The sequence below is a fragment of the Tribolium castaneum genome, chromosome 3 (assembly GCF_031307605.1).
Source record: "Tribolium castaneum strain GA2 chromosome 3, icTriCast1.1, whole genome shotgun sequence".
NCBI classification, from domain to species: domain Eukaryota; kingdom Metazoa; phylum Arthropoda; class Insecta; order Coleoptera; family Tenebrionidae; genus Tribolium; species Tribolium castaneum.
Window position 1 is genome coordinate 12,243,245 of NC_087396.1, and position 12,637 is coordinate 12,255,881.

At 36.5% G+C, this 12,637-nt stretch overlaps 1 protein-coding gene across 3 annotated transcripts in view; it reads right to left on the reverse strand.

The window, feature by feature from the left end:
- LOC661848 (uncharacterized) overlaps positions 1–12,637 on the reverse strand; it is an 89,003-nt gene that overhangs the window by 1,754 nt on the left and 74,612 nt on the right. The window lies entirely within an intron of this gene.

The window sequence follows — 12,637 nt, forward strand, 5'->3', positions numbered from 1 at the left end:
GGAATCGATTTTCGTAAATTTGGGAAAAAGCAGATAAATTAGGCGGACTGTGTAATGGTGTCGTTTTGCTCCCCGGGCGATAATTTCTATTTTCGCGAGCGTGTCGAACGCGGTCAAAACACATAATATTGTTTATTGGAGAAAAGTGGGTTTTACGAGCGTTTACGACGCGGAATTTACGGTGAGCTGGCAGGAATATTTTAGCAATTAAATCCGGGAGCTTGATTGCAATTGTGTTCGAGAATCCGTCGCTCTCAGCTCGTGTAATGCACGGAATATTTTATTACCGGGGCTGTATATATGCAAGAAGTATAATAAACAGGGACATCGAGAATGTAGGACAAACTTATATAAAAAAGAACGCTTCTAGTATGCATAAAATACCACGTCTTGATCCTGGCGTCGGTATGAATATATTCATGACTTAACAACAGTCATAAACAAAGAATATTACAATTTCTTATTAAATATATTATGCAAAGTATTTACTTTGCGGCTATGGATCCTGTTTTGTTCGATTGTTCAAGGGCGAACAGCAGGAGCATTGTGACAAAATTATACAAAATATAAACAATTGTCCTTGCAGAAAACGTTTAGTGCTCGCTTTTGCATATTCTACTCCATAATAATGCCTGAACCAGAACTGTAAACATAATAACAAGGAAAATAAATGACACAAATTAATTTTCAAGCAAATTACTTTATAAACTTTTGATTTTATGGACGCCACCGATGCTTTGTATTACATATCGGATAAAATTTTAATTACTTTGCAACGGACTAGATGCTCTTATTCCTTCCACATTACAATACGCACGAACTCTTTCTTGTGGCACTAAAGCGAAATTCCGAGTTCACTTAAACAGAGATTGTGTCCTCTTTTGTATGTTTAGTTAACCTATTTTATTAAGGAGTTTATGTGCATTGACATACAAAGAGACTACCCACACTATCACGCGAGTCTTGTTTTCTTTACGTACTTCGAAGAAAAGTTTCTCTTGTTCGGTTAACTACGTTTATTTTTTCAGAAAATGCCTTTTAGTATTCGGAAAACAAAAGCTTTTCAGGCCTTTCTGGAACATAGGATGTCCTCTAATTAAGAATAACCTATTAAGAATAACCCGTGTTTAAAGTTGTGTAGATGGTTTTTAAAATGACCATTTCCACTGCGAATTTTTGAACGTTTTGTGGAGTTTGTCAACTTTCTATTTTAATGTAAGGTAGTCAGGAGTTACTCCAGTCTCAAGTTCAAGTTTGTTTTCGGTTTAATTAATAGTTAAAAATATATTTATTTAAACATTTATAAAGAAAAAATCAGTGCGATTATTTTGCCGTTGTCCTGTGGTTTTTCCGTGGAATTACGACTGAGAGTAATTTTTTAAAGATTGAATCCACCTAGAGTATAGCGTTTTGTTGGCCAACACTGCGTAAATGACCGACAAAATTGTTTCTGCTTAAAATGTTGCTGACATTCTTTGCTATATTGGTGTCTCTGTCGCTAAACGTATTTCTTATGCTATTCTAACACAAGCGGCGTTGAATTATTGTTTCGTAAAAAAATACGTAAAATAAAATGACTCTAGTTCACGGAGTTAGGAACGGCCCTATTAGCAGCATTATTCCACTAATCACATTCAGATTTTTTACAACTTTCTGCTCTTTGTTATATTTTAAATCATATCTTGATTAGCAGTAATAGATTTGAGAGTAAATTTAATTCGAATATAATATAATTTTTAATATTGCGAGTTACTTAGAGGTTCAATTGTGATTCTTGGAGCGCGGTGAGCCGGACAAGCGCGTCCGAGTTGAATGATATGTCGTGCAACAAACGTGTGTAAGTTTGTACCGGAATTTTGGAGTGCGGTGAGTGAGCGTATGTGAGGACACACGCGGCGTTGATTCCGGAGGATGGCGGGTAGCCGCGACCGCAGCGCCGCGCCGCGCTGATAGATGACCACCAGCGGACTTTACAGCATTTTATTTATTGCTCATTTCATTTGGCCCCCTCCGCCATCCGTGATGAATGTTTGGGCCATGTATTACCGTGTCACTGCAACAGTGGACAGCTTTATTGGCAGCCCCAACCAATGTTCCCAACTTTAAAGCTGAATTTATTCCGGACGGATTGAACCGTTTACAACCAACAGATGTGATTGCAGACACGTCTACTTGTAATTAACGATTTTGCGCGTTTCTCTGATCCGTTTCCTCTCTGTCGTGCGCCACTGAACCGCCGCAAAATACACACTTTTTATGCGACTGGATTCTGGATGTATGGTATTTGCGTATCTGTGTAATAAGTAGGTGGATTGTTGTGGTTGCTGTGACATGCACAGTGATTGGTATTGTGTTTGAAACCGATAATTTGGCAAATCAAGAGCACTCCGTGCACCTCAACAGATACGGGCAAATTAAACAGTATCATGACAGACTGAAACTGGGTCTAAAATCAATAATGTAATGGAGGGTGCAATTTGGGGGCTACGGGAAATGCAATAGCTGCCCTCTCAAACTGTCTTCAGGGAACGCCAGCAGCGGACTGTTGGAAACACAATTTTCTTTACCCGAGAAATATTAAGATAACGACGCACATTGCACACACAATACCTACAGATCCAAATATTATCACCTTACTTAAGTTAAATAACGTATTGTCTTGACCGGTTTGTCTTTGGCATCACTTCACAATTTTATAAATCAATTTGGATTTTTTTCTATTAAACTATGAGGGTTATTTGTGGTGATAGAAAAAAATGCATAAAATTAGTGCCAGCTTTAGACTCTTTAGTGTTTCATTCAAGGAATTTTTTTATAACATTAAAGCTTGTTTTTCCGTAATTTTTCCGTAATTATCAGTATTATAAGCTAGATGTTTAAATACATCATAATCCTACGCTCCATTTGAAACTGAAACGATTGCTAAATGAAATCAACAAAGAGCTAAAAACCTGGATGATATTTTTCATAAGTCTGGCGGCAGTGCACTAAAAACAGATAGACGAGAAAAAAATTGTTTTAGGACGCTATGATAATAATTATTGTTTGTATCATATTTTCGCTAGGACGGTCTAATTTTGTTACTATTTTAGAGCATATTGTTTTTATTGCCGATTGTTTAAATTTGAACTTTAACAGACAGACGAAATACTAAAAAAATGTACGCTAGTATCAATATTCACATCAAATATTCTGGGACAAGACCATTTCTACGCCTATCTGAAAAACTTATTATTGCTTACCTATTTCCTCCTCTTTTTCGAAGGACGATGGTAATGAAAAGTGCTTTATAAGTGCTCGCTAACTTATAATGGTGTTAAAGTTTTTAACTCCGCTGTACTCTTTCAGTTGAATGTTTCGGTAAATAAATTTTGTACACTCTACAAAGATTTCTTGTTCTCACATTGTTAATTATGGTTTTTATTATCGCATGCTACGTTTCTATTTCCATATTTACTCTTTTGCTTCTTCCTTAGTTTTAAGTTTTCTATTTGTACCTTTCTGAAGTTATTTATATCACTTGTATTATTTTTCCTATTGTTTAATATTTTTTATATATTTTATATTTTTTTTTTTGGTGGGTTGAGTTGAATAGTCTTCGACTAGACTTCGCCCGCACAGTGTTTGCATATTTATTTATTTATATTTATATTTTATTTTTCATTAATAAAGGCCTGATTATTATTATTATTATTATTATTATTATTATTATTATTATTATTATTATCATTATTATTATTATTACGGTAGCAAAACTATAGTTCCAAAGATGCCACATGACCGAAAACAAGGTTGATGATTTGATTAAACGAAAAAAGTCTGCGGCAAGTGTTCCGTTTTTTCACGTCACTCCCGGTTAGTGTTCGCTTAATTAAATATTTCCTTGTTTATTAATTTTCGTAAGCACTCTCCATTTCAGCAATTCTTTTAGTCAAAGTAATTAAATGTTTACCATCCCTCGTGGAATTCCATCAATTTTATTTACGTCCGTGTTTTACATTTTCGTAAATATAGGTATTTGTTGGATTTAGTATCATTTTTCGTTGTAAACATCATATTTAACAAATGATTCGTATGTTTACCGTTTTAATGGAAAAGTAGCTTGACATTGGAGTTCCGCATAGAACGTATAAATCCAATTTTAATGGAAGCGTACATTGTAAAAAAGTCAAATGTTCTCGAGACGAATTAAATTGATTAATTGCAACCTTTGTCTGTCTCCGGTTAGGATATTTAAAATGAGTAATACGATCGGCAAGCTCGCAGTTAAGTAGATGGTACAAAGTAGTTAATGCTTCGGCCGGATTTAACAAAGCAATATTAATTTCAGCGACGACGTTAAGATCGTCAAAGTTTGTGCATTTGTCATTCGTATATTACAATTTCATAATATTGAGTTCGGTCCGAGTACATATTGTCGAAGTTTTGTTTGGTTTTGTATTCCCAATAAAATTAATCTTGCCTTTTCTTCATGGCTCCGTCATAAAGAATTACCAAAGTTTCTCTCAAAGTCGTTGCGGCTTTATTTATGGAAGCCACAGATCACACGACTTACTCGACCGAATACGTTCAATTATCGTCGCTTACTTATAAAATGAGCTGTCGTGTTCTCCGTGGGGCGGCTAATTTTGGCCGTCTCGCAAACCTGTCGCTGCGGAACACACGTGGGAGATATTTTTTAATTCATGTCTGCAAAACCAGACGAATTGGTCCGTCGAAAATAATTCGAGCTAGGCGTTACGGCAGATGTGTAAGGTAGGTCGATGCCCGACAAAACCCACTAAAAAATTCATAAGAGTCGGAGTCCACTTCATCGCCAAATTATACCTTGTAATACCATCGTGCGCTATCCGTGCAGACTGCACGCCCATCCCTGAGTCAGTCACCTGAATTCTCAACAACCTACGCAACTTCCCCAATTGACCTCCGCAATAAGCGTATGACGGAGTAAGTGAGGGCTGCACTATCTGGCCCGTGCTGACTTCGCTGCCCACTATCTCCACTCATATTGATCTCGAATGGACGTGCGGCCGCGTCAGCATTTCTCCAAACCAAGAAAAATTAAGACGGGCCTAACTTTATCATTCCGATCACTTTTAACATTCGTTTGTAATTTTTATGCTAGCGGATTTAATGCCATAAAAGACTACGGGCGAAGTCAGCGATAAAGTATTTCGACCGTTTCCTTTCAAAGAACAAACTATTTTTAATGTCGTAACTTGGAAAAACTTTAAATCCCGACAAATAAATCGTCCTATACACTCAACAACTCAATTCAGAAGATGTGTTTACACCGCTATGTATACAGAGAATTTTATTTTTTAACTTTGCCATGAAGTGGAATACTTCGCTTCGCCGAAAGCAAACAGCCTTATATTTATTGCAAATTTATTGACCATTTTACATCGTCGTAATACTAAAGGAACTTGCATCCAAACGCAAATTAAATCCCACTTGCCCTTTATATTCTATTCATTGTTTATTGCAATAAAACAACAAAAAGACGTATGAACAATAACAATTATTATTTTTTCGCTAATTCTTCGCACTCCCTTGCGGCGTTTTGCTCCATATCACAATCAGACTTAACAATAATAAAACTATTTGTTCATATTTGTATAAAAAATCTTTGATAATGGGCTGTTAATAATCTTAACTATTGAAGGCACTCACTCGCATCGTTTGTTCGTGCTTTAAACAGTATCGATTAGTAACTGCCTGCACTAACAAATTAGTTTATGTGTCACACGGTGCCAATAATAATTTATTTAGAAGGTGGGTATTTTTTTTAAATTTCTTAAGGCTCGTTGAGTAAGCGCCGCTGGACCCGAATTTTTTGAGGTGTTCGGCTCTTGTGGGCCTATTAAGTCCTAATGGGATAGACGTCGGTCAAAAAAAGACTTCCGGAAACTGAGCATCCGGTGAATAATGGCAAAACACGGAGGAACATATCAGAAATCTATTACAACTGACCGATAAAAATGGCGGTGAGATCAAATAGCCGATTTATATAGCAAAGGCCGAGGATACTTTGTTACCTATATGTATCGGGGGCGGTTTCATGACAATGACGGATGACATAGGGCCATCCTAGTGCACGGTCGACCGAGTTTTTGGCCGGTTTATTGATACATTTCTGACGTTATTGCTTTTCTTTGCGTATCCGGTATGACGGCGACGATATTTCATCTATTCAAAAAATGCCACAGCATAGTGTATTAATTTTTTCATTTCGGAAAGCTGCACATTTACCACTTACGAAAAAGTGCGCTTGCTTCGATCGCTCACTCGAGCTGTTGCATTTAATGAGATGATAAATCCTCAGAGGAATATCATTATTGCCATTACGGATATTACGATTGTTTCAAATCGCTTTGAATTTAATGGTAACAACACTTTAATAAAGAGTTTATGAGCTTTATGGATTCAATTTCAGACACTGAAATGAGCCAAAATTTTGAATATGCATTGCAAAAATCGTGTGAGTAAATATTCGAATTATTTGGCAATTTGGGTTCCTTTTACCTAAATTGAAATATTTCAGATACTTTTCTTAGCTTATGTGGTTTGTTCACGCAACGGCGAAAGCACGCTAGAGGTCGTACACACGTTAAAATAACATAACCTTAAAATCCAATTATATTATGATAAATTGCACTAAAACAGCTATAAACCGATCCTGCTGATAGAGCGTAACTTTTTATTTATATTGAATTGATTAAACACGCGAACTTTCAACAACAAAGTCATAACTTTATTAATCGTCGGACAGATTAGAAACAAATTTATATAAGAACTGTTTTGGAGCCTGACATATATTAGTAGAATTATTCACGATTGTAATCTACACAAAATATGATATCTGCGGCAGTGTAATAATTTGTACGTATTCAAAACATGTTCAAACACCCTCAGCAAATTATGTTTACAAATTTGCCTTGAAGATACAATCTTGAGTCGGCAAATTCACCGAATGATCGAAATAATCCATAGAGGGACAAAATTATAAGCAACAAAAAAATAAACCACAATAACGACCTGCGATTAAAGAAACGTGTAATTTGAAACTTTCAAGCACCTGCTGTAGAACTTCGTAGTGGAGATAATAGCGGGCAATTATAAAATAACATTAAAATGTTAGTACATAAGAGCATGTTTAAAACTTTTAAAACGTTGTTTTATTGTTGTTTTTGCAAAAGTTGAGTCATCGCGAATCATCGCACCTGAAGTGAGCAAAAGTCGACAAAAACCGGTATTTCCTCAAAATAATCCGTCCTAAAATCCTGTTCATCCTACATTAAACTTGCTAATCATAAAATTCCCTGCTAACTAATCTCGGTTTTGTGTAAGAGTCTCATGTAAACATCCAGGATTGGATGTATAGTAAGCACTTCCGGATCGTCTCGAGACTTGTGTGTATCCTGACGTCCTCCGAGACTGCTCCGGACATAAGCGTTCCGGAAACAAATCCAAGTCTTTTAAAACTTCTCCAACAGATGAACGGTTCAACTTTGACACTTTTCGGATTTTATTGTAATCCACCTACGGCGAAAAAATGACGCCGAACGTAGAATTTTCCACAATTTATTGCCATTGATCAAGCCGGAGGCAAAACTCTACTCTAATTGCGTAATTGTGAAAACTCTGGTATCATACCAACCCCATTCGACGAAGCTAACGATCTATTCATAGAATGCACGTGTTTCATAGATGTTGTTTGCCGGAATGGCTTTCAACTTCCGCTCATTTTTGCCGTTACACACAGAAGGAAAGACTTATTGGAAATGATAAGCCGAGCAAAAAATGCACCCAAAACAATCACGATAAGAATCTTTCACTTTTGGTCGAGTGACAAAAATGGTGGATGCGCCGGGTCAAATATTTACGCAAATTATTTTTTTAATAAAACGTGGTAAATTTGGAAAGTAAATGTAATGATAATAAAAGGGCAAAAACTAGGCAGCAGGTTAACTAAATAGGCGACGGTTAAAGCGGCAAGATAATCGATCTGAGACTGTTTCTTTAGCGTTTCTTAAGGAAACAAAAAACCGAAAGCACGTAGAAACGGTGACACGGTAACCACACCTAATGGGTATCGTTAGAGGAGTTTTTCAGCCTGTCCGGCCGCACGGGACCACGAATTTCGGTAATTGCGTCGCGTTTTCCAATTAGCCCAATCTCCGTAACGCACGTTCGCCTTTATTAACGGACCACAATTGTGCTTTTAAAGGTTTTTTCAACGGAGCTTTAATCTTCTCGCAGGCATTAGCACTCGGATGATTAACAAAATTATAGCCGTAAAAATAGCTAAGATTTTGCCAAGATTTTCGTAACTGAATCGAAAACAACGATATCAAAGTTGCAACGTGCAACATAACGTAGCAAAAATAAGTTATGAAAGTTTGGATTTATTTTAGTTGCGGTGCGAATTGAACCACGAGAGATTTATCACTTAACAGAAAATTTCACTTGTTCCGTATTTTGCCGGAAGTAAAGTATCAAACTAAATGATTTACTTACTTTTGATCTGCATTCAAACCATTTCGTTTGGCTTATGTCGGAGAAGGGAAAAAACACTGGGATATTGGATAACGTGCAATTGTAATAAGTGAATAAATGATCGACTTAATGAAACGCTCGCATTAAAGTTTAATTATAATCGGTACAAGATATCGAAGATGAATTATTGAATATGCGATTCGTCTTGTCACAGACGTGAAACCTTTTATGTTCGATAATATAAAGGCGTCAAAATTTTACAATTCTAGTGACAAAGTAAATACCCAACGTTTTTCTTAAACCTGCATTTGACGTCGCAGATCTAGTGAAAAAGCTACCCAATCTCCGGACCCGTCGGTCTTCGAGCATCCGTGTTTGCGGAACAGCTCCGGTATTCCGCCGAGTGTGCTCACTGACGTAGATGAGTATTTTGTTGTGAGTTGGAAGCGTTGTTTGTTGCTTGAGTTGATAGGGAATGGAAAACGTGTCCTGCAAATAGATATGACGTCCTATTGAAATATTCCCCTCTAAACTTTGTCCTCTTTCAAAGGATTTGTTGAGGGAAATAAGTTCTACTTCGGGTAATTCAACCGAAAATTCGGTTCAAATTGTCGGCCTGTCATATATTTTCCTTTATTAAAGTCGACGGTATTAACAGCCAGTTAACTGGGCCACAGATAGTTAAACGCGCCACAAGCGGAAACCCGTTCAAACGCAAATAGTTACATTAATTGTGAGATTTTTTCATTTTCCGGAGAATTGTTTGTAAATACTAGCCCGGCGCATCCACCATATTTGCCAAACAGTGGAAAAACCCGTTAATCCGTGCTTTCAAATTGAAACATGCACTAGAATACAGGAAAATAAAACACAGATTGTACCTTGATTATCGAGGTGTCGGCAAACAAATGCAGTGCGTTTCAAGATATCAAATCGCTTGATTTAATTTGAAAGTAGCTCTTAGCTGTAGAAGCCCGGCTTATGAGCTCTTTATACACCAAACATCAGCAACAGGATTAAAGCGGAAAGAAGGAAAAATAGAATGCAAATGCGTTGTTAGCGAACTTTTCATGTCGACCGTCTCCAGATTCAATTTATCATCGGGAAGCCGGCATAAGACAGAGCTCGAGCATAATGAGCTGGCGGATAATCGGTTCCGATCATCTCATCTCTGCTTATGAACGTAATACGAGCTTTCAGTGCGACGACAAATGCACAATGCCGCATATTTGACAAGACGAATAGGTTTATCGCAAGTAGCGACGTTGAAAAGCGTTTTTTACCGGCATTTCGATATAATCACGCAAAGTGAACGCTCCGCTCCGTTCGTATGCATAGACGATTTTAGTGCCAAAAAGTCACGACTTGATGAAATGAGCTTTCGTCACTGAGATCCGTTTTGTCCGGCTAGCAGCTGGAGACGTCCTTTAAAAGTTAATTCAACGTTGTCCTGAAAGGTTTTCTAAATAAAACGTCTCAATTCAGCGCATACCAATTTAGCGTAAGTAGATGTGCAACAACCACTAAAAGGCACCGTTCCATTTCAGACTCGTCCCTTTCAGACATAAATTCCAAATTTCATGATAAGAATCAACTTTAGACAATGAACGGTAAGAAGAGTTAAGGACTGAAATTGGACGACCCTTTCTAAACAATACAAGTGACATTCGTATTAGTATTCCGAGCACATTCGCTAGATTCAATCAGGACGAGAGTGCACAAGCACTGCTAGATGAACGCTTCCAATCAGGGGCTTACACATCTGGACACTTCGCGACAAATTAATAGACAGATTCCAAATGGAAATGCGCATTTTTAAAATCCCGGCACATTTAAACATACAGCTCAAAACTTAACTTGTTTTTCAACTTGGTTTAATAGAAACTGAATAGAGCAACAACAGAAAAACGAGAGCGAGTCATATTATTGTTATAATCGTTATGTTGAGTAATGAAAGTACAAGCTTAAAGTTTGAGGGCTGTCGTTATGCAACGAGCATATGCGAGTTGCATACTTAGACCCCCGAGAAATTTAAGCGTTTTCGCAGAAATAATAATAATAATAATAATAATAATAATAATAATAATATTGTTGGAACATTTAAATTTAAAACACGTTGCTATGAGAAACGTGTTTTAAAATAGTGTTTATAATCTAGGATTCAGATATTAAAGAGAAGACTTAAAATGCTATAAAAAAAAAGATTTTATTATTACGAGACATCTTTTAAAAAAATCACATTATTTCAATTTGAATATTTTTCGCTGAGAATGAACGTTTTCTAAAGATAGTTATGTCTTATTTCAAGTCTTATTTTAATAAAAAATGCTTGGTTGTGTTTATTTTTTAATTGTCATGGGTAAGCATTGTTTCTTAACAGTTAGAATGGGTTTTTTATTCATATTGTTTCCAACAATTCCAACATAAATTTTTGCCATATTTTTTTGAGATTCTTTTAAACAATCGGATTATTTTGCGGTGTTTTGCTTCTTTTTCCTTTTTTTTTTGTTTCACAAGGCCTCCTTGGTGGCTAAAGCCGCCTTGATGAACGGTTATGAGCTAGATTTGCGTAATATTGAAGTTGGGCCGTTTCGGCGCGTCCGAAAGTGGTATCGCGTGATAACTAATTACTGCATCAAGCAATGGAAGCATGCCTGATGTTGACACTTGGAGTAAATTTCGAGATATTATCTAGATTATTACGGTACGGAAGTTTAATCAGCGGCCATAATGGTCTTCAGCTTAACATTGCCTTTGAGCTGTTAAAGTTAGCACTCGAGCAAACAGATCGTACTTTTGTGCTAAATAATAAATTACATCTTGATAAATCTCGAACAATAGGAAAAAAGCGACAAGATTCCAGACGTAAAAATAATTTTCAATAACATTCTGTCGGCGTGTTTTCTCAAACAACACAATCTTGTCGCGTCTTAATGGAGCGCAATTACTCCGCGGCTGCGACCTCGAGTCCGGCGACCGGAACCGGTCCTAATTGAGTTTGACGAGAGGACCGGCAAAGATCGACCCATTTCGAGATCAAATTGGATCGCAGCGGGTTCCGGTTATACTATTTCCTGTCCAAGCTACTTGATTAAGAGCGCGCCCTCTCGCCCCCTGATTGATTAACCATATTAATTGGCGGCGGTGAAAGATCACAAGTGATTGCCGCCCTAAGCGACTCACAATACCCCGAAATTCCCTCGAAAAGAACCGCTTCCAGAGAAACAACTTCTAAACTTTACAAAAATATTCTTTAAAAGCTAACAAATACAGAAGCAATAACAACAATCCAGGATCTCATTAAAGAAGGGTGTCCCACAACATACAGGAGTTAATTTTTTTCTAGATAAGATTATTAATTAATTATCATGTTCGAGAACTTTTTAAGGTCTTTACGTGCACCTTTTTCTCTAGAAACCATAATTAAAGAAATAAATAAACTCATATATTCGTAGTACAGTCGGTGTAATACGTGTTTAAATAATTTATAAATGGAATATAGTTTCTGAGAAATTTTATCGATGCAGCAATGAAAATTTAAATGACAATTATTTTTCTGAGTGTGAAAAACTAGTAGAGTTAAACTAGACTAATCAATACAAAACTTATGATAACTATATGCTAGAAAAAATGTATTACTGTAGGTCACGAAAGCCGAGACGTATCGAACTTAGATATTGAAAAATTCATACAGACTGTAATAGCTAAATGACTTGCAATTATTCAATGAATAAAAAATTATAATTGCAGGGTATGTTTTATGGTGGTTTGTAATACATCTGTGCAGGCAAAGACAACAAATGTTCTGCAACGCCACATTATTTAGCACAGTTACGTGTACGTGAATAAAGAATAATGTTTTATTAAAGTTTAATTTTAACACTGGAAGTGTTAATTATTTTCTGAAATAGTTAAACTTTTCCCATTCAATATTTCGACGAATGACTAGAAAATCAAGAAGTATAAGCTTCCGCAACTTTGTAACTTTACAACACTTGCCGAAGTTTAAGTACACGTTTCAATGTGGTACTTTAAAGCTAGAAGGTATATCTCCTCCACTTGTACTCCAGTATATTTTACCAACTTTCGGAGTGCACAAACTCTTGCGCCAGCTGCACTCTAATATTAGTTTTTACTT